We start from the raw sequence: 20905 nt of genomic DNA, 5'->3' as shown, positions 1-20905 counted from the left end.
GAGTCTCATATACATACATATATGTGCAAATTGTATTGAAACTGATATGACTTATTTAGTCCTTGTGGAAAACGTGTAATTTTTGTTTTCGGTGTGCGTATTTTCGTGCTCATCCTGGCGTGTCCTGGCCAAAAGTTCAAATACGACAACGGTGCGGTCTGAGGGCTTTCGCAAAACAAACGAAACTTAATTAACAAAAGGAAAAAACCGGGGGGGGCAGAGGGCCGGCGATTCCACAAACCTTTTTTGGGCTCGTCTCGGACCTGAACTGGTACTCGGATTGGGATTCGGAGGCGGATTCGGGTTTCTCTGCTGCGGGTTGGCTAGGTTGCCGTGGCCACTACGCCCAGTCCCGATTCGTCTGGGATTCCCGGGACGGAACTGAACGGAATGGAACTATATCAATGCGTATATCTATTGGCCCCGTCTCAGTGTGTGTGTGTGTGTGTGTGTGTGTCTGAGTCTGGGCCACACATGCAAAGCATGTGGAGATCCTGCTCCTTTTTTGCTCCTTTGTCCGTCTGCGAATGCGGATTTTTGGGCCCATAATCGATAGCTACTCACACCTGGACGGGCGTTTCGGAATTTATTGCATTTTGTGTTTGTTTAGAGCGATTGCCGTGTCGCGACGAGCGCGCCGAAGGATTCAATTCGATTCGATACAGACGTGCCCAGGTACAGTTGTGCTCGGCCAGGTGAGTTTCGCCAGCCGGGCGAAAATTGATTCGTCCTGCCAATGAATGCGTGACGGGCGTGATGGGGTCAGAAGGAAATCGAGGAGCCTGGCCAAGAATATTTTCATTTATTTTGAAAGTCCACATTTCGCAACCGATATGTGTACTTAAGACTAGAAAAGGAATAGGACACCATTTTATTGCAAATTTGTTAAGTGAATGGGAATGGAAAGTATTTGTATTGCGATTGGAATCATTTGTGAAGCTCACAATGTAATTTTTCTATTTTAACTTGTAGTTTATTTTTTGAATACGACAAAGGAAAGTTCATCGTGTATTAATTTGTCTAACTTAATTCACGTTTACCACCATAATATTTATGTTGATTCTAAATAAATCCCTTCTAAATGTTATGTGCAACTTTCATATTAATAAATTTCCGTGCTTACCTTTGCTATCAATCCCCGCATTTTAGTCCAAACAGCCACAAAAAAGCTCGGAGTAATTAACCCGCAAAATATGTGAATGGGGAAATGGTCGCGAAAAATTGCATATTAACTTTGGTGGGGTCATCATCACCCCTCTGTCCCTCTCGCACTCGCTCACCCTCTCGCTCCCACACACGATTAGTTTTCGTAACTTATACTAAAAACTTTTTCGACTGCGACGTCGGCTGCGCCGCCTGCGTTGGCTGTTAACAGGCTTAAAGCCTCATTTATGCCGTTATGTCCACCCGCACACACACTTTCACACACACACACACACACACAGACACACGCATGCATGCCATCTCTCTCCGGCTCTCAATGGCCCTCTCTTTCTGGCCCGGTATTTGCCTCTCTTTCGAATGTGCTTCATCAATAGTTTTTAATATTTTTCATTTGCTTTTTGCGCTTGCCCACGGACAAAGAGGAGAGAAGACAAAAAAAAAAATTGCGAATGGTCGTGCGGGGAGGCAACGAAAAATAACAGTAGTTTTGCACCCCACAGTTGCTTACTCCCGCTTTGTGCTTTCTTTCTACCCCTCTGCTATTTGCCCCCTCTTTCGGTCACGTTTTATTTTGTGTTCCCTGTCTTCTGCTACCCTCCCGTTACTTTGCACCCTTTCACTCTTCCAACTCCCCCGCTAATAACCCCCGCACTCTTCTAACTCTCTTTCTTGCCTGCCCCGGACTTGCCTTTCTTCCCGCTCTCTCTTCTCTCCCAACTCTCTGGCACCCCTCTTTCGCCCAGAAACGCTCTCTCTCTCCAACACCTCTCTTCTAACCCTATTTCCACCCCCTACTCCTATTCTTAGTCTTCATTTCGGTGCGCCTCGCATCAATAATCCCCAAAAAATTTTACAGGAAAGGTCGACGCCAACGTCGACGGCAGCAGCGCCTTTTTACGCGCCATGTCCGAAAAAGCCCGAAGAAGAAGCAGAAGAAGAGGTTAGGGGAGACGGAAGGGCTGTAGAATTCGGGGGTAGAAGAGCCGACGGGGCGCGGGGGTAGTAGTATTTCTGTGGCAGTGTCCAGTTCGGCGCACCAATCCCAACCAGCGCCTCCACCGCCTCCGCTGCGTAGGCGTGGCCAGTGGGCTCAACTGCGGCTGCGAATGCGTGAGGGGGGGGGTTGGGGTTAGTCGGGGGTGTGGACAGGCTGCAGGGGCGCAGAATAGGTGAGGGGGCAGTGGTGGCAGTCGGGCTCTAACACCCATTGCAACGTCGAACGTTGTCGAAGTTTCGTGGCCACGTGCGCCGGCTCAATGCCTCTGCCGCTCGGCCGGCGTCGCAGTCAGCGCCGCTGCCAAAAATCGCACACTCAACAACTTTACAACCCCCACCCAAGCCCACCCACGCCCCCCTCTTCTACGCCCACAAACAAACAGCTGGTCAGCCAGTGCACTCGGAAAGCGGAGAGACTCTCTTTGAACACGCAATGCACTCAGTTTTCATATTGCACTCGGCCATCTCTTACTTTTCAAAAGGGACTCGTATTTAGACTCAATTCTTCACGGGCCTCTTTCTTCAAACGCTTAACAAAGACTTTCTCTTCGGGACAAGAGCTCGTAGTTTTGGCTAGTCCCGCTATTTATCTAAGCCTAAAACATATCTTGTATTTGTAATAATAGCATATCTAAATATGCTAATTCTTCGCCGCCTGGATTCTTCTGCATACTGTTATATTCTTCCACCCCGTACATTTCAATATATTTTCATTACAATCCCTCTGGTTCTAGCTCATACTTTTAAATATATAATCTATTATAATAAAGTTATTGTTCAAGGCAAGTATATCATAATCATAACTATTAATAACCATCATAACTATATCATAACTATTAAAAACCGTCTTCTAAATACAAAGTGTATTTTTAGATAATCTTAGTCTTACGGATTTTATTAAGAACTTAAATCTTAAATTGAAAGATGGAAAAAAGGAGCTTTAGCCTCTAATCGCACACGCACTACAAGTTGAGCTTGCTTTCTTTTAAACTTGTTGCTCATTAATTCCTGAACATCTTATCCTGAAGTTTCCTTTAACTTGGACAATCTTACCCTCCAAATAGGATTAACGCATACTTCTTGCAGATTTTTTCCAACACCCATTTTTAACTCACATTCTCTTCTAATAGTTTCGACTCACGTTTTTCCGGCAACATGCACTCACTTCCCATTTCCCGTTGCACTCGAACTGCACATTTTGCTCGCTTTTCCTAACCACTTGCCATTCTGATCTCTCTCTCTCTCTCTCTCTTTTGCGACACAGTTCTCTTTGAGCTGCAACGCCGACTGCGCTGCCTGCTGCGACGCTTGAGTGAAACTTCGATTGCATTTTAAGCTCCCGCTCTCGCATCGTGCCAGATTGCTCTCTCAATCAGTGCCTAAGTGGCGCTCTCTTTGGCAGCGCTCTTGAGCTGCAGTTAGCTAGCTCTTGGATTTGTTGATGCAACACGAAATGTTGCAAGAAAAAAAACCAGGAAATAGCCAAGACAATGATTTAAAATGTCACTAAATATATAAATTTCAATAAATATTTACACAAATTTCAAGTTACCAACCAAATTAAATGTGCAAGAAATAAAAAATGAGTTAAATAAAAATATTTTTAATATATATTAAAACTTCCAATTAGATTATATTAAACTAATAAAATTTTTTTGCATTTTTAATGGGGTAGTTTTATACCAACGAAAATTGTTGCATACCCAAAAGGCGCTTAAACGGGGAAGTATTGACCATATGTTTTCCATTCCATTGAACATGCCGATTTACAGTAATTTGCTCTCCATTGCAATTCTGTAATTGTTTCGAAAGCAGTTTGTTTCCAATGCATCATCCCCTTGAAATGGAAGTCAACCCCTTGCCAGTCAAATTACATGCACGTAACTACACTTGGAATCAATTTGGCGCCTCATCGATAATGCAACCAAACAAAATGGCGCCCATTGGCAAAACAAAAGTCTACGGTCCCCGAAAACTTATCTTTAATTCATTTTTAATGGCACAACAACGGTTGGGAATTTCTTGTTTGCTTTCAAGTGGTTTTCGATTCGATTTCGATTCGTCCTGTGTCTGCACTACGAGAAAAAAAAAATATACGATATGTATAAAGGAAAAACATTCGACTGCCAACTCACCTGCCATGTTAAATGTCGAATTATTTTGATGGCAGCTAGCAGCAAGCAAAAAATAAATAGACAATTAATTTGCCCTAATAGACATGAAGAGTCGGCAAATAAACATTTTTCCCCCAGCGAATGGAAGGCCGGTGGAAAATCGGAAAATCGCCTGCCACAGCAAAATTGTAAAACAGTCCGTGGATGTTGCATCCATTGCTGCGGCGGGGGGAAAATATGCATGAAAGCGAATAAAATAAATAAATTATGGAAAAATCGAACATTGAATGCCCGGTTAAAGGACACGAAAAAGGTGGAAAATTAAGTGAACTTTACGTTTGGCCTTTCTGTTGACTTTTAAAAAGTGAACAACGTAAATACGAAGTCAAGAAGTCCATCAACTAAATCAAACGTAACTTACATTATATAACATCGTATTGAAAAATTATGTATGATAATCCCTTTTATGACCTAGAGAACTATTAAACTCTAAAACTGAAATCGAAATTTCCTATGTACAACACGGCGGATGAGCAATATTTTATATATCTGTTTTATTTAACATACGATTAAACATAAGCATTAGCGAAGTTAAAGTTACAAATATTGTAAAATAAATGGTTAATGTTACTTTATATAATTTAAAATATTGCTAATTCGTTATTATTGGTATTTTCCCAATAAAATATTTGCAGTTTTTTTTGTAATCTTATCTTATAGAAAAAAATGCTTTATAGCTTTTGTCATATCTAAACTGATTTATTTATCAATAGATCAATAAATAAGCATTGATTGAGCATAAGTCGTGGCCGTATATTACCTTAATCTGTACTTTTAACTTGGTTTTAATTATTTTTCACTTCTGTGCTAGGTATTAATAGTTCGTATTATTGTATCTTTGGATACGTATTCTTTAGTTCTCAAAGGTTGCTTTCACAATTCTTATTCGTTCCGTACTTTTGTCCAGCTTTTCTATTTTCCTATCTCTGCTGGCATTGTTCGGGCAACTAATTAAATGGAATTACACAGTCGTAATGCAGTTTTCGTGTATTGACCAACAGCTGGACAAGTGTACACTTGAGTGAAAACCACTCGATGGGTGGGTATGCAGTGGCGTTGGTCAGGGGTCATGCAAAAGAGCATTTCATCACCTGCCAAGTGATGATGAGAGGGAGTGCGCGGGTGGGGAGGGGGGGCGCCGATTGGTAGCAATGGAAAATCGGAGTGATTTTGGGGGAAAACTAAACTGAGTCTCCGAAGGCAGCAACTTAACGCTTCAATAAATTTTCGCAGCCATGTCGCTGCTGCCATCAATAAGGCCCTTGAGCACGCCCCTTACCGCCGACGCTGCCGCCTCTTTTCTGCTGGGTGGTTGAGTGGTTTTTGGATGGCATGATGTGGTGGCTGGGTGCCTTTGGTGGGTGGTGCGGCTCCTTGGGCACGGAAATGCGTTAAGTTTGCGCTGCAGCACGTGACGCTACTAAGCCAAAGCTGCAGCACAGCGGCACGCAGGGAACCCTGAAAACGAAAGATTGCAGTGGACGGAAAGTGGGGGGGAAAATGCGGAAAAATCGCTAGGGCAGACGGGCAGACGGCGTTCTCATCTCCTCATCTGCCGCACACCCCGCCACCCTCATCCTCTTCTTCATCGGCGATCCCGTGAGCCAGCAAGCGATAAGAAGGACAAAAATTAATGGAATTTCTGCCTGTTTTTCTGTGTGTGTACGCTACCCTAAAAGTCACGCAGGCCATAAAGGGTTAATGTGGCTAATAAAGAAACTCGGTTTCGAAAGTGGAATAAATCTTTAAGATGACAAATATACATATTTTTTGGCTTTATGTAAATTGGCTTTATTTGATTAAAGTGTATAATATTCAGTTATGTAAATACCTAGCTGCTTTTAAATATAAATAATTAAATTATAACGAAACTATAAGCCGCTTTATTATATGCTGGTTTTAAAAAAAACTGTGCATAAATTATTTACATTTCGAAGGCTATACGTTATATATTTTTGTTCAATCTCTCAACTTTTCATCGGGTATTTGTCCGTTTTCTAACGCCGAAAGAAAATCGAACGCAATGAAAAGCGAGGGCATGGAAAAGTCTCGCTGTGAAACACTTAATTCCGTTGCTTCCTTGGCCTTTCGTTGGAGGAGCTCCTTGGGCCTCAGCCTGCCTGCCCCTGCCCCGCCCCTTCCGCTCTTCCCCCCTCCCTCGGAATTTCCCAGGAGATGCAACTGCAGGGCGACGGATTGGGGGAGGGGCCTGCTTTCCTTTTGGCTGCTTCCTTGGGCTGCTTTTCAGTTCAGTTTGTTTTTACGACGGGCTTGGCGCAAAAAACAACACACACACAAAAAAAAATTCCAAGGGAAGTAAAAACGCAGTCAGTGTGGTGCGAGGGGAAATGGGACGTGGTGGCGGTGGAAGGGGCGGCCAAATAGGGGCAACAAGGGGGTGGGACAAACATCGTTTTTGGCTCCTGACTCCATCAGCGTCAGGCTTCTCCAAACGCTTGTTGGATGTACGTGTCCTGGCAGCTGCTGGCTGCAGTTTTCCTTCGCTTTTCACCTCCCGCCTTTCGACTTTTCTTGGTCCTTGCCAGTTTCGATTTTTTCACCCACCCCCTGTCGACCCGTCGCTCACCCTCTCCCTCGGCGATATAAAATTTTTTTTTGTTGTATTTTTCCTTTTTTGGCCATCGTTTACGTCGGCAATTTTGCAGTTGATTGCAATTTTTCGGGGGCTGCGCCATTTTACTATTTTTTTTTTTTTTTTTTTTTGTATTTACCACCACGTTCCTGCCTCCCCCCAAACAACGCCACCCCCTCCGATGGCTGTCTCTTTTTCTGGGCCCGCCCACCGCCTACGTGACATTGCGTATACGTCCAGTGCGCCTACAGCCTCTTTTGGCTCCTGCTTGGCCAAAAGTTTTCGCAATCACACGGCAAAAATGCATACATAACTGCTTGCGTAATGAGTAATATTGTGAAAATTGTTTAGAATATTCCGAATTATATTACCTAATGGCCTAATTTCCATATATAAACTTTTATTACGTTTTTTTTTTTTTGTTAATACTTAAGTACAACTTTCCATTTATGCATCCAACCGTTTTGCAACATAACAAGCAAATGCCTTGTGATAGAAACTAAAAAAATAATATTTTAAGTGCATTTTTGAATGGGCGTGAGAAATGGAGAGAGGCCGATGGGTGGGACGTTGGGCGATGGGCAGACTAACATTATTTTCAATTAGGACGCCGCGGCAAACATAGTTTATCATCAAGTTGACGCGACGCTGTCAGTGCTTATAAATAATCGACTTGGAGCGGCCATTTTGGCCAAGACCTGCAACGCCTAACCACCCAAAGACCCCACACACACACCCACCACTCCCATTAGCCGCCCATCCACACACACACACACACACATACACACAACATAAATTTTGGATGCAATCTACAAAAAAAAAAAGGAAGAAGAGGCAAAAGACAAACTCAGACTAAGGCGCATGAAAATAAAAGACCAGGAAAGAGTGAAGAACACAGGAAAAAAATTGCGAGTAAATGGGTAAAATAAAAAATATAAAAAACCAATGCAGTGTGTGTGTGTGTGTGTGTGTGTGCCACGCCCCCTTCCGCACGCCCACTGCGTGTTGCTGGCGAACCAAAAGTTTTTCGCCATGTCACGTCATTCGCTGGGCTTGGCTTTGGCTTTTGGCCGACTGCCACTCCCACACCGCCCAATGCACTGAGAAAAATGCGAACATCGATTTTCTATTTTTATTCCAAAAGTTTTTGGATAACTTAAATTACTTGAATTACTATATTTATCATAAAAATCGATCACTATTATAGCCAGATTTTTTAGCATCTAAGCTCCTTGCTGGATCGTATTGTTTTGGATAGAAAATTTTTCCGTGTGTACACTACGATCCTGGCACTGCTCCTTTTTTCGGCACTATTACGCCCGAAGAGGAGGAAAAAGCAGAAATGGAGAAAGAGAGCTCGGTGGAGGGACATTTGTCACGTGATGGATTGCAATGGGAGTGACATTTTTATTTCACTGATGGACGACAGCGCACGAAATGAAGCGCAGGATGAGTGGGCGTTGGGCGGTGGGCGCTGCAGCAGGTCGTGGGCGGGGTCGCCGGAGGGGCGTGGCAGGGGTCACTAGGAGATGGCCAAGTCCAGCTTAAAACGAGATGCACGCAACTGGAAGTTAAAAAGTGAAGAATTTTAAAACATGAACGTAATTCACTCTGCTTAAAATCGGAGAATTTAATATGATAGATATTTATATGAGATATATAATTTATTAAATAAAAAAAATCGAATTAAACTAAAACTAAAGTAATTTTAAAGAGCAGTTCGATTTTAAATTACACATTTTACCTTGCATACATTTTTATACCTTGCACAAAGCACACAAAAAACACAACCCCACCATCAAAAGTTTTCGTTCACAGCAAATCGGCTGATAAATGCCAAAGACGAGTTCACTTCAAGCAGAAAATCATACACAAATGAGGCAGGCGGTATGGTTTCAAATGAAAATGGGTTGCGAAGGTGGGGCAACCGTAACAGTTGCACTGCAATTGTCATTGTGTCGCATCCAAAATGACGGCAAGATACGATGGCGATGTCATCGGGGGAAGCGGGAAAAGCAATGAAAAACTGAGGCAGCTGCCAGCGGCTGTTTGCCAAAATGAGCAGCATGATTCCCCATTCTACATCACTCCTTCTTTTATTCCACTCTTTTTGTTCTACTAATTTTCATTTCGCAATCGGGTTGGGCAAATGGTTAGAAAATATTTAAATTGCAACGTACAGGGGGGACAAGATTAAATTGCACCGAGCCGAATCGAAATGAACTGAAATGGGTATCTTTTGTATTTGGGCTCAATTGAAGTCATTCAGCAGGACAAGCGACGGGCGAAATGGCGTTCACATGTACGAAAATAAGTATACGACCGGAGGGCCAACTTCCCTAGTGGTCGCAAAACAAAGATTCTCCCTACGAAATTTGGTGTGGGTCGAATAAATTAATGTTTCAAGAAATAAATCCCAAAAAAAAAATTACGAAATGGTATTTTATTTAAAAGGGAATTGTTTCCATAACCCTTCTACATTTTTTTTTTATAAATCCCTTCCTTCAGTTAGATACCTGCTAAAACACCCGAAAATTAAATAAACGTTCTGGCAAAGGTAATGAATACACAAGAACATGTCCGCCATTAAATCGAGTTGAGTTGGCGACACCGGAATAAACGTATCTGCATCTTTATCGGTATCTGTATCCGTATCCGTATCCGTCGCTGTGACTGCATTATATTCCGCTGCTCCGGCGAAAAGCGAAAGTGTTCCACAGAGTAAGCAGCTAAAACCGCAGACAACTGCAATATATATTTTGTTATTCCCCCCGACTCGCACAAGTTACCCATATTTATATGGGATATATATATATATATTTAAACATGTACATGTACGCATGTACGTTTATGTGCGGTGTCTTTGGCTGCATCAGCTTTCTACCTACATTTTATTTGATTTCATTATGTTAAAAAGTTGTTCAAGAGTGAATCATGCGGCGAAATGGGGGCGTGCCACCGACCGTTGATGGTGGAGTGGCGGAGGGGGGCGGTGGTTGGTGGGAGTGGCAATGGCAAGGTTGCTGGCAAAAGTCCTTGTTCTTCATTCTCCGGCACTGGTTCTTGTTGTTGTTGCTTCGCAGGAATAGCAGACAGCGAGCAGACAAACCCAAGGACGTTGGCTTAGGGAGGTGGTGGGGTACTGGGATGTCGAAAGTGGGTGGTGGGCGGCGGGTACCTAAGCGAACAAATGAGACATCCACACACACACACACACACACACACATAAAGAGAGAGAGTCACAGGAAGCTGCTGCAGTCGACAGCATTTTATTATCCTTATTTAAGTTTGAAACTTATTGCAAAGTGGGAAACTGGGAAACTCTATCTGTCTGTCTCGCTCGCGCTCACTCCCCTCCCCACCATCTGCCCTCTCGCTCACACTCCCGCTCGCTGGCACTAAAAATATGGAAAACTTTTCAGACAACGCCAGACAAGCGAACAACAATAACAACAGCAACAGCGGCTGTAGCAGCAGGAAAAAGAGGAAAAGTTGGGCGGCGGATGTGGATAGTGGTGGAGAGGTGGGCGTGGCGGGAGAGGCGGGAGATTTGTGGGGCGGCAAGAGAAAGGCTTAAGTGCAAGCAGGAGAATGGCCAAGGACGTTGCTCAAGTTGCTCGCGAAAACAGCTGCGACGTCGCTGCGGAACATTGGCTAAAATACCTTTAAAATATGATTGAAAACTGGAAGACAAATACAGTAGACTCCAATAACAAAACGAAATTTACAATAATTATCATATCCAGTAAACAAAACATGGGTTTTACTTATTTTATTGCAGCGCTTTCAAGTGAATGCATTTTCGATTCTACAGTTTGTATATTCGTTCTGTATGCATATTGTACAAATCCAACTAATCCAATCCAAATATAAGGTAATTTGAAGCCTTTAACACCTGACAGTGAACCACTGTGCGATGCCTGGCATTGCGCTGGCATTCAAATAAAAAAGAGTTATATACACACTCCGACTCCAGACCGAGTGCATGCTTTATACTATGTACCCCCTGCGAATGCACATAGGTATCTATGTGCTTTGCCATTGAGATCTGAGATGGAGGAATGCATTGTGGCCGCCGCATTTGGGGCAAATAGTTTTTGCTCCAGTTTGAACTTTAAGACAAAGTTTTCCCACCCACACAGACACCGGGCTGGATGAAAGATGTTTGGGGGTTTGGCGTTGGGCGAAGGGGGATTTTGGATTTTCCGCAACTTCAACCGAAGGTCGTTGTGCTGGTTAAAAGTTTTCGGGGCAAGTTCAGCTAGCGAGATCTATATTCGTATATATGTATGTATATGTATATAAAGTTTATATAAACATCTTGCGGCACATTCAAGGTTGCTTAAAGCGCACCGACAGCACTTCCTACTTGTCAATCGAACTGAGGAGTCAGATAAACCAGAAATAAGCCATCGATATGAACGCAGTTGAGTTTCCTGCCCGACTCATAACTTTGCGACAATTTAACAAGACATCCAAAGCCGCAAAGGCCTCGGCCTCTAAGTGGTCAGTGTGGCAATGTGGCAATAGTGCACTGCAACAATATAAGTGCAACAAATATTTTATAAATATTTCTATATATTTTTTTACCAATTTTATTGGTATTTAACCGATACATAAATATATATGCCGCTGTTGGTTTCTATGTATTTATTTCCATATATTTCTTTCATTAAATTTCTAGAATTTATATTTCATTTTTATTATTCATTCGTAATCTTATATTTCTTTATTTTTAAACGAACCTTATTGCCTGGGCCTGCAGAATTGTGACATTTTGCGGCAGGTTAGTGCGGCTCAGTTCTGCAATTCTTGAATCGCCGTCACCTCCATCTGAGGAGTTGCAAACCGCACAGCAATTGCCGCAGCAGCAACAGCAGAAGCAACGCAACAGCAGCAGCAGCAGCAGGAACATCAGCAGCAACTGCAGCAGATAAAATTGCTGAAGGAGCAGCAGTAGTCAAAGCAGCAGCAGTGAAAGAAACGGTCGCGAAACCTGCGAAATAACCTGGACAAGAAGTACAGTGATCACTCGATATGAACATCGTTATGCTACTCATTCGATTTTAATGTTATATTAATTTTTAAGATCTGAATGCTGCGCTTAGAAAGTAATCAATTATTGTAGAAAGATAATATAGATTACTTTTTATTACCTCGTACACCTTCATATAGCTATCACCAAAATTAAAGAAAAATACATAAATAAATGACACAATACAATAAATACATGCCTTTCGTGTATATATTTACTATATATCGAGTGCTCACTGTAATTACAACAGCAGCAACAGTTGAGTGAAATGCCTTGACATTGCGTGTGGAAATTGTTGTTGTTTATATGGCTGTTGTTGTTGCAGGTAATTGGTGTGCGGTGCCCAAAGAAGAAGAAGAAGAAGCAAAAGAAGAGTGTAGAAAGACGCTCCAACAGATGATGTCGCTTGCAAGAGGAAGCGAGAGGGCGACAGATGGGTGAGCGAGAGGGGGGGACGCAACAAACGCGTTAGCAATGCAATTTATGTGCGTTTAGACGCATATTTTGCCAATTAAATATTGCGATAAAGCATGCAGCCTATACGAAAAACACACGCACACAGCAGTGCACTGCGAACAATTTTAGGAGCTAGAAAATGTATTTAAATTTTTCGTTGAAACTTTAATACATCATTACAAAAATAAGATTTAAAGAAAAAAAACGTGTATCTTTTATGCGAACATGTATGTACTACATATGTATGTTGAATAGTGTTAAGGTGCTTTCAAATTGCTACCGACATTTTCTTTTGAATTTAGTGCATGGTCTGCATTTCTCGCAGTGCATTTGAGCTCATCTGTGTACTTGAGAGTTTAAAGCCAACTGATAAATGCCGCTGATAGCGTCGCTGACGTTGGCAATTTGGCTGAAATTTATTTGGAGCCCGCAGATCGCCTCGTTTGTTGTTTTCCCAGCTCGTTGTTTGTGTCCCACTGCAGTTGTTATGTGCAGTTGTTTTGGCTGTTTTTGTTGTCTTGGTTGCTGCAGTTGTTGTAGCGGATTCTGGCCGTTGTTGCTGTTGCGCAACGCACTTTGTGCGTTTGCAAATTGACATCTTTCAATTAAAGCGAGCTGCGGAATTGAGCAGAGTGGGGATTTTTTCTTTTTTGTATTGCTTCTTTTTATATTTATTTTTGCTTTTTGGTCAAGCACGCACATCGATGTCCGCATTGCAGTTGCAGTTGCAGCAGTTGATGTTGCTGCTGCTGCTGCGTTGTCATCGTCTCCATTGTTCGAATTCTCAACTTTTTTATCTGCCTGTCAAGTGGCGCAATTGGAAATCGTTGTGTGCATACACTAAGCGTAATAAAATGACAATGCGAATCATTAAGCAATTAATCGCAAATTTATTGGGCTCTTCTTCTTTTTATTTACTATACGTATCAATTATTGATACCAAGAAATTATATTATTTTAGCCAATATAAAGTAACATCTTAATGGGTGATACATTTTAGAATTTTTAAAGAACACTTTTTTGAAAAATTAATATTAAAAAATATTTTTGTTTTAATCTTCAAACCCTTTTTTAATATATTCTTCGTCAAAGAATCAAACAATCTCTTTGTTTTTACTATTAGTTTTTTAGTTGTCAGAACTTTGGACAAGCGATCGCCGGCAACATGTTGCAGCAACATTTTGGCGGTCGCTCGAAAAGTGGGAAAACCTAGGCCAAAATAAGAAAACAAATCTTTTCATTGGCTATGACAAAAAATGTTGCGATATTCAAATCTTTGACACAACTTTGCCGTCAGAGTGGAAGTCGCCGTTGAAGTTGAAGTTGCGGCTAAAGACGTTGAAATGTTGCACATTTTGATGTTTGATGTTTGATGTTTGATATGCGCATTTGGGCAACAACACGTCAGGCTGACCAAATGCATAAAGCGCACACACGGCTTTTCCTAATTGTGGTTTTCCATCGCAGGTTCAAAGGAAAACGTCGAGTTCATAAATGGACACAGCTGTTTCACGGCATATGCAAACTAGCCGCGACTTTGACAACTCTCAAAGTGGAAATCCATCTAAAAAAAAAAATTATATTGCAAATTGCGTAATTAACTGAATGCGATATTAAATTTTAAATAGGCCTTTAATGAATCATAGAATATATATATACATATATATATCAATTTAAATAATATTTATATTATAATAATATTCTAATATTATGTTAAAAACATTTAATGTTTATTTCATCATTGTCATTAAGATGTAGTTATTTAATTTTGTAACAAGTATTCCACCCTAACCCAATCCTTACTTACTATTACTACGATTACTATTTCAATCTCAGAATCATTATAGATTTTATATTTTACCATTAGTTAGTAAATATATTAATGAGCTAGTGAAATTTAATGGCCAAATGTAATAACTTAATTATTTTCGTGTAAAATACACATTTTTTTTATATTCCAAAAATGATTTCAGGCAAACCAGTTGCGATTCGCAATCCCAAGACTTTTTTCCACCTGTCCGTCAAAGTTTCTCTTGTTCATTCCGCCTTGTATCATTCGGTTATTAAGAATTTTTCATAATTAGAATGTAATCGCAGTCAGTTAAAAGACTCCGGCTCTCCAACTCCAAATCCAATTAAATGCATGAAAACGAGCAAAAGCCGAAAGGGGAAAAATATGAAAATTAGCCGGGCCAACAATGACGATTTGCGTATAATCCGCGGCGGTTGGCGAAAAAGAAAATATTATGCAAAACTTGGTCTTCGCCAAGAGCAACTTCTATTTATCATAATTGAGCTGGTGGCAATTAAAATGGTAGGGGTTACTTTAACTTCCAAAGGGGCTGCAGATCCACAGATCCGACGACCCATCCACTTGCACTTAATCCAAATCGAAAGCGTTCCATACGGCCATATTGAAACTAATTTTAATGGATTCGTTGCCGCGATGTTCTCGTTTTTTTGTTGTTTTATTTATTTTTTTTTTTTTTTTGCGAGCCAGAGTAAATAATTCAATTTAATTTCCTTTCCCTCGTGAAATTAAATTAAAAATGCATTTTGGGCGATCCGGGCGAGCAAATGAATTAAGCCATCATTCGGTCGTCGTTTTCAGTCGTCACGCAGAAGTTGCAACAACAGCAGAAGTAGGAGCGGCAGCAGAAATGGCCAAAAACGTGTTGAAAGCCATGTGTGGCACGAAAAGAAGAGGAGCCCCCTTAACCCGCTTAGTCCCCACAACACGCACACACACACTCATGCACAGATACACACTCACACTCATTGGCGTGTCAGTTTCACGTGCAGTGGCAAAAGGTAATTCATCTTGTTCTCATAGCCATATCCCATATCCCATATCCCCATATACCATATACCATATTTCCCTTAACCCTACCCCTGCCCATTTGGGGATGTTCAATTTGGCTCATTCAGCTTGCCTCTGGTTAATTAAATAGCCGGGCGAGGCATTTTAATGCCTCTGATATTCCCCACAATTATACGCAAAAGGGTACAAATAATGAACATCACTTTAGCAAATGTTATGCTTATTATTATAAGAAAGGATTTTTTTGAGCAACATTTAGATGTATAGATTAAAATAGCTCAGCGGTAGGATGATGGCCATTTAATTGTATTTATTTTCGTGCGGTAAACAACACTGGAATGCACTTACATATACAATTTCCGCGGTGAGGCTACTATAATTATAATAGTATTTTTTTTTGTTTGTAAAAATACAAATTAAGCTTACAAACGCAGCCGGTAGGATTCGAACCTACGCTCCCAGAGGGAATCTGATTTCTAGTCAGACGCCTTAACCACTCGGCCACGACTGCCTTGATATATGCGCAAAAAATATCAATAAAATTTAAGAAACTAATATAAAGTTAAGAGTATTATATTAATTTACAAAAACAAAAAATATTTTCCATATCTTGTGCAAAATCTAAGCTGATAATATAAATTGGAATTTCAGAACTGATAACTAAATATAAATACTTTGGAATGCGCCTAAAAGAAATACTTAATAGATAAGAATTGGACTAATCTCATGCGTTATCTATCTTTGTCCAATTTAATTTGCGTAACTTAAGGTCCTTAATCCATAAGTAAACCATCTAAATACCTATACACGGAGCAAACCGATTAGAGTCCTAAACAATCGGACTCCATTGATCATTGCACCATTCTCTAGATTTAATGATTAATCCCGATGGGAAGCCTCCTTCAATACTGCAACACCATCACCACCACCCCTCTCCCCGCACTCGGCGATTTCCATCTCCTCCATTTCGATGCCAATGCCGATCCCAATTGCGATACCCATTGAAGATCGCAGCGTAATCAATTACATGACCACGCACATTGGCTTTGATCATTGCTGGAGGGGAGCTTGGGTTGATAGGAGAGGGGGGGGGGCGGCGGCGGCATGCCCCTTAACACTTTAAAACCACCGACTTTGCTGGTGACAATGCGTTCGCCGTACCCCAACTGCACCCGCCGCTTCGCCCTTGTTGTTGGCCATGATCAATGCAATCTCGATATCGAAACAGTTTTTAATGTGCACCTTTTGTTCTGTGGCAATTGCAGTTCGAATTGCCGAAAGGGGCGGCGTCGCAAACGGGGCAACATACGATACTATACTATAGTACACTATGCTATATTATACTACAACCGATCCGAACGATCCGACCGATGCGACCGACTACTACTGCCTGCCGAAATGTCAAATGCCAGGCCATATTTCTTAAACGCCAAATACTTTTTGACATAATAGTCCAATTACCTTATCGCGCGATCTGAGATGCGGTCGCCGTTGCAGTTGCTCGTTGTTCATGTTGTTGTTGTTGCTGTTGCTGCTGCTGTTGTTGCACCAATGTTGCTGCTGCTGCTGCTGCTGCTGTTGTTGCAGTTGTTGCTGCGACACCGCCACCATTGATGCTGCCTGGCCCGGCTGAAGTCCAAAGTTGAGGCAGGAACTGAAGCTGCGGCCACAGCGCGATTATTTATGGCGATCAGCGTTCGTGGGCCCAGTAGCAGAAATTCCATTTAAATTGCGTACCAACAAAAACAGCAGCATCACCACCACCACCACCAACAGCAGCAACAACAACAGCAATTGTTTTTATGGTAGCAGCGTTGGCGGCGGTTTCCTCTGAAGCGGCAGCAAACACAGCCAACAAACCAAAAAAAAAAAAAAATAATAAACAAAATAAAACCAAGCTCAGTAAACAAAAAAAAAAAAAAAACAACGATCCCAAGCCACTGAGTTTACATCTTAAGAAAGTACCGATCTTTTGGGGGCTTTCAAGCCAAATGCTGCATTGAATATATAATTTAAATATGAAAAGTAAGTGCCGCTTATAAATCTAAATGTACGATAATAAAAATTAATAAAAAAAAAAAAAACAATACATAATTAGAAAATTTATAGAGCTTAGAAGTTATATTTTGGTCTACCTATTTAGTTGATTTTTGAAGAATTGAAATCGATGTTCAACACTTAATGTCGCAATTCTATAACAGCTGTTTGGGGTCATATGTTATTTGGGTAATTTCTCTAAAAATAACATGTTGCCTTAAACTTACAGTAGAATTCCAGTGCAGATACTTTTGGCCCTAATTTAGCCACATTTAAAGACCGCAACATTGCTGGAAAATGGGCGGAAGGAACACCTCGTGCAGATCCCATGCTCAACATCTGTTCCCGGCAGGACAATCGATTTGGCGCAAAGTGTTGGACACACACAGATACACACACACACACACCGGCGGGGGATAGATACTTAGATACTCGGCCACTAAGATGCTGGGATACTGAGATACTTGAGCGCCTTCATTCGGTCAGTTGTAAATGAGTCTCGAGGGTCGATGTCTGGGCCAAGTTCTCTGCCCGCGCCCGTAATATGTCTTGTTGCTTGTTTGACAGTTGTTGCTGCTGCCGCCGCTGGTGTTGCTGTTGCAAGTTGCTGTTGCTGCTGCTGCTGCTGCGAGTTGCTGTTGCTGGCAGGAACAATCGTAGTTATATTTTTAAACGCAACTACGCGCTGCTCACCGCGATATTGATCTTATTTCAATATGCCAACCCATCGCCCCGCGCATCGCTTTTAATTTGCTGCTGCACATTGCGAGATGCAAGTTGCGAGTTGCGAGTTACGAGTTGCTAGTTGCAAGTTGCAAGTCGCCAGTTGCCAGTTGCAATTTCCTTGTGGCAGTTGACGTGCCCACTAGTTTGGGGTATCGCACCTTGGAACACAGTGTACCTTGTGTACCCCGAACGGCGGCATTTGGTCCATTGATCTTTGGCTTCTTGCCTTTTATTTTTAGTTATTTTCGATTGTCAACCCGATCGGTGGGGGGATCACTTTGATTTAGTAAAGTGTAATTACAGTTGAGCTGCCACCGTGCAGTAAACCCCATTTCGATGGGTGGATCGGCCACTTGGCAGCCTCGAAAGGATTTCTCCGCCCAGAACTGCATTTACATTTTAGTTGCCTGGGTCTGCGTTCAAGGTACTTTTGATTAATTGCTCTATTCAACTTTTATTGAACTTTGCCTACAGTTATTCAGGTGGTTTAATTATTGCATGTATTATCTACACCATACATATATGTAAATTGCTATTGTATATAGCAATAAACATACTTGTTGGCATTATAATTTTGATACAAAATTTTCTATAAATCTAAATAAGTCTAAATCTCCTACAAATAATATATAGAGTTTCTAAACAGTAGTTCATATCCCTTTTAACACCTTACAATGAAGTTTGAGGCATTTTTTTTTCGGCCGGAAAACTCTGTATATCTCGTAAAAATCCATGGAGTTGCATTTGGAATACCAAAGACTTTACCTTTGACTCCGACAAACTAGTTACACCAATAACCATAACAATAACAAATTAGCATCGCATGCTCCTCGGCGATTAATTTGGCCATATACACCGGCTTTTGGGCTCGACGTTTTTTACGAGCATTGTTTGTAGCTCATTAAGAAAATTTTGCGCGCTTCAACGACGACAAACGCCATGCCGACAAAGGGAAAAATAGGCAAAAAAAAAAAATAAATAAAAAAAAGTAAGAAAAACTACAAAAAAATACAGAAGGGGTAGGCATAATTTGAGTCCAAAATCGCACAGTTTATGCAAATCGCGAAAATTACGAAACGGAAAAAGGCATTTTGGCATGCGAGTGTAATTTTCAATTGGCAACAAGTGGCTGGCTTCTTCTTTTATATATATATATATATATCGTTTTTTTTTTTAAGTCCCGACCATGACGTCATCGGTCTGCAATTGGAGCAGCAGTTTTCAATTTTCGCCCAATTTTTGTTTTGCCACTTCTTGTTACGTTTTTCCCACTCAGCTGACACGTTGCACATTTCGCTGGAAAATTGGTCTGCGACTCCAGCTCTTCTCGACTCGGATTCTGTTCGGCTTTTGTGAGTTCTCAGCAATCTTTTGTGTAATTGGAAGCGGAATCTTGGCCGTGCACAAAACGCTTTGAACTCGCCCATTTGGCAGTTGGCGTGGGAAATGCGAACGCCTCGAACGGGGCACAGTGGTCAAAAGTGGCAAATGCGTATATAAAAAAAAAAAAAATGTAACATCAAAATAAAGGCTTGCAAATGTTATAAAAACAGTATTATTCTAAACACAAATATTTACAATTAAGACAGACAACAAATAAGGAATATTCGTATATCGCATGAGCTAGAAAATCATCTATCTAGTTAAAAAAAAGAGGGGGTTTAAAAACTAAATAAAAATACTTGCATGCTAATCATCTGATTAACAAACCTCAAACATTTATATTAAGCTGTTTGGATAAATACCTCAAGTTTCTTGATAATAATATAATTCTTTCGGCTCACTGTTCTGAATGTGCTAAGCATGTTAAATGAAATGAAATAAATTTTAGCCGAATTGCCGCTTTGGGCTCTCTCCTCGACCATTTTTTGAATCCATTCCCTTCATTTTTCCCGACTGTTAAACACCCGCAATGCAACTGGCATTTTGCTTCTGGACCGAAAAAGCCAACCCAAGTTGAGTTTGAGCATGTGGCAGCTGCGCATTTGCATCAACTGCCCAACTGCTCCCCTTTTTGGTCAGCACCCCCCCTTCCCCCTTCCCCCTTCACCCCTTCACCCTTCCATATCCCACTGGGCTAATCTCCCCCAGGATTAAGGCCAGCAGCCGGCCCAGCTGCGTTTTATTTTTGTATATTTGAGCATACCCTGCCAAAAGGTATTTCGAAATCACATTGATTTCAGCCTATAACCCAGATTCTGTATATAGCTTTTTTCATAGACAATCTTTCAGTTTTATAAAGAATTGATAGCATCCAGTTTAACCAATTAAATGCTATATTTAACATTAAGATTCACACTTAAATATCATATTATTATTTATATTTCTTAAAGTGCGTACTATATTTTCAAGAAATCTCCAAAGCTAAAGTATTTTGTTTGCTATAAATTATGCTTTCAACTATATTTCCTTTTAATAGTGTTATATAATTATTTGTAAGCTTGTAGGGTATTCCACAGTGTGATTTCCTTGCCATTCAGATGTTGCCCCATGGAACGTGAGCCTGTGCCACACACTCCATAATTTGCCTGCTGTTTGGTGTTTGTTGTTGTTGTTACCGCATTTGTTGTTGCAGTTGGTGTGGCACTCAGTGTTGTTGTTGTTGTTGTTGTCGATGGTGGTGTCTTAGTGTCTGGTTGTTGTGACTCGAGTTCGCATTTCATTCGCGCTTATCTCGCACTCGGCTCGTTTTCATGTCTTTATTTATAATTTTATTGATAAAATTGACATTAATCGCGCGTTTAAGATGATTTTTATCGCCTCGCGTGCAAATTGCTTACAATTTCTTTTACAGCCACCAAGTAACTCGACACACATTTGTTGTAACTCCTTTTCCGGTTTTAACTGTTTTATTGCCATCGGTGTTGAGGTGCGAGCTATTATTCAATGTGACAAGCGGTCAG

At 41.2% G+C, this 20905-nt stretch overlaps 1 non-coding gene across 1 annotated transcript; it reads right to left on the bottom strand.

The window, feature by feature from the left end:
* Positions 1–15668: 15668 nt before the first annotated feature.
* On the bottom strand, positions 15669–15750 carry tRNA:Ser-AGA-1-1 (transfer RNA:Serine-AGA 1-1). Its single transcript has one exon. It is a non-coding gene; the product is annotated as a tRNA-Ser (tRNA).
* Between the last annotated feature and the right edge of the window lie 5155 nt (positions 15751–20905).

The sequence above is a fragment of the Drosophila melanogaster genome, chromosome X (assembly GCF_000001215.4).
Source record: "Drosophila melanogaster chromosome X".
Classification (NCBI taxonomy): domain Eukaryota; kingdom Metazoa; phylum Arthropoda; class Insecta; order Diptera; family Drosophilidae; genus Drosophila; species Drosophila melanogaster.
This window is presented reverse-complemented; position numbering and strand designations above follow the sequence as displayed.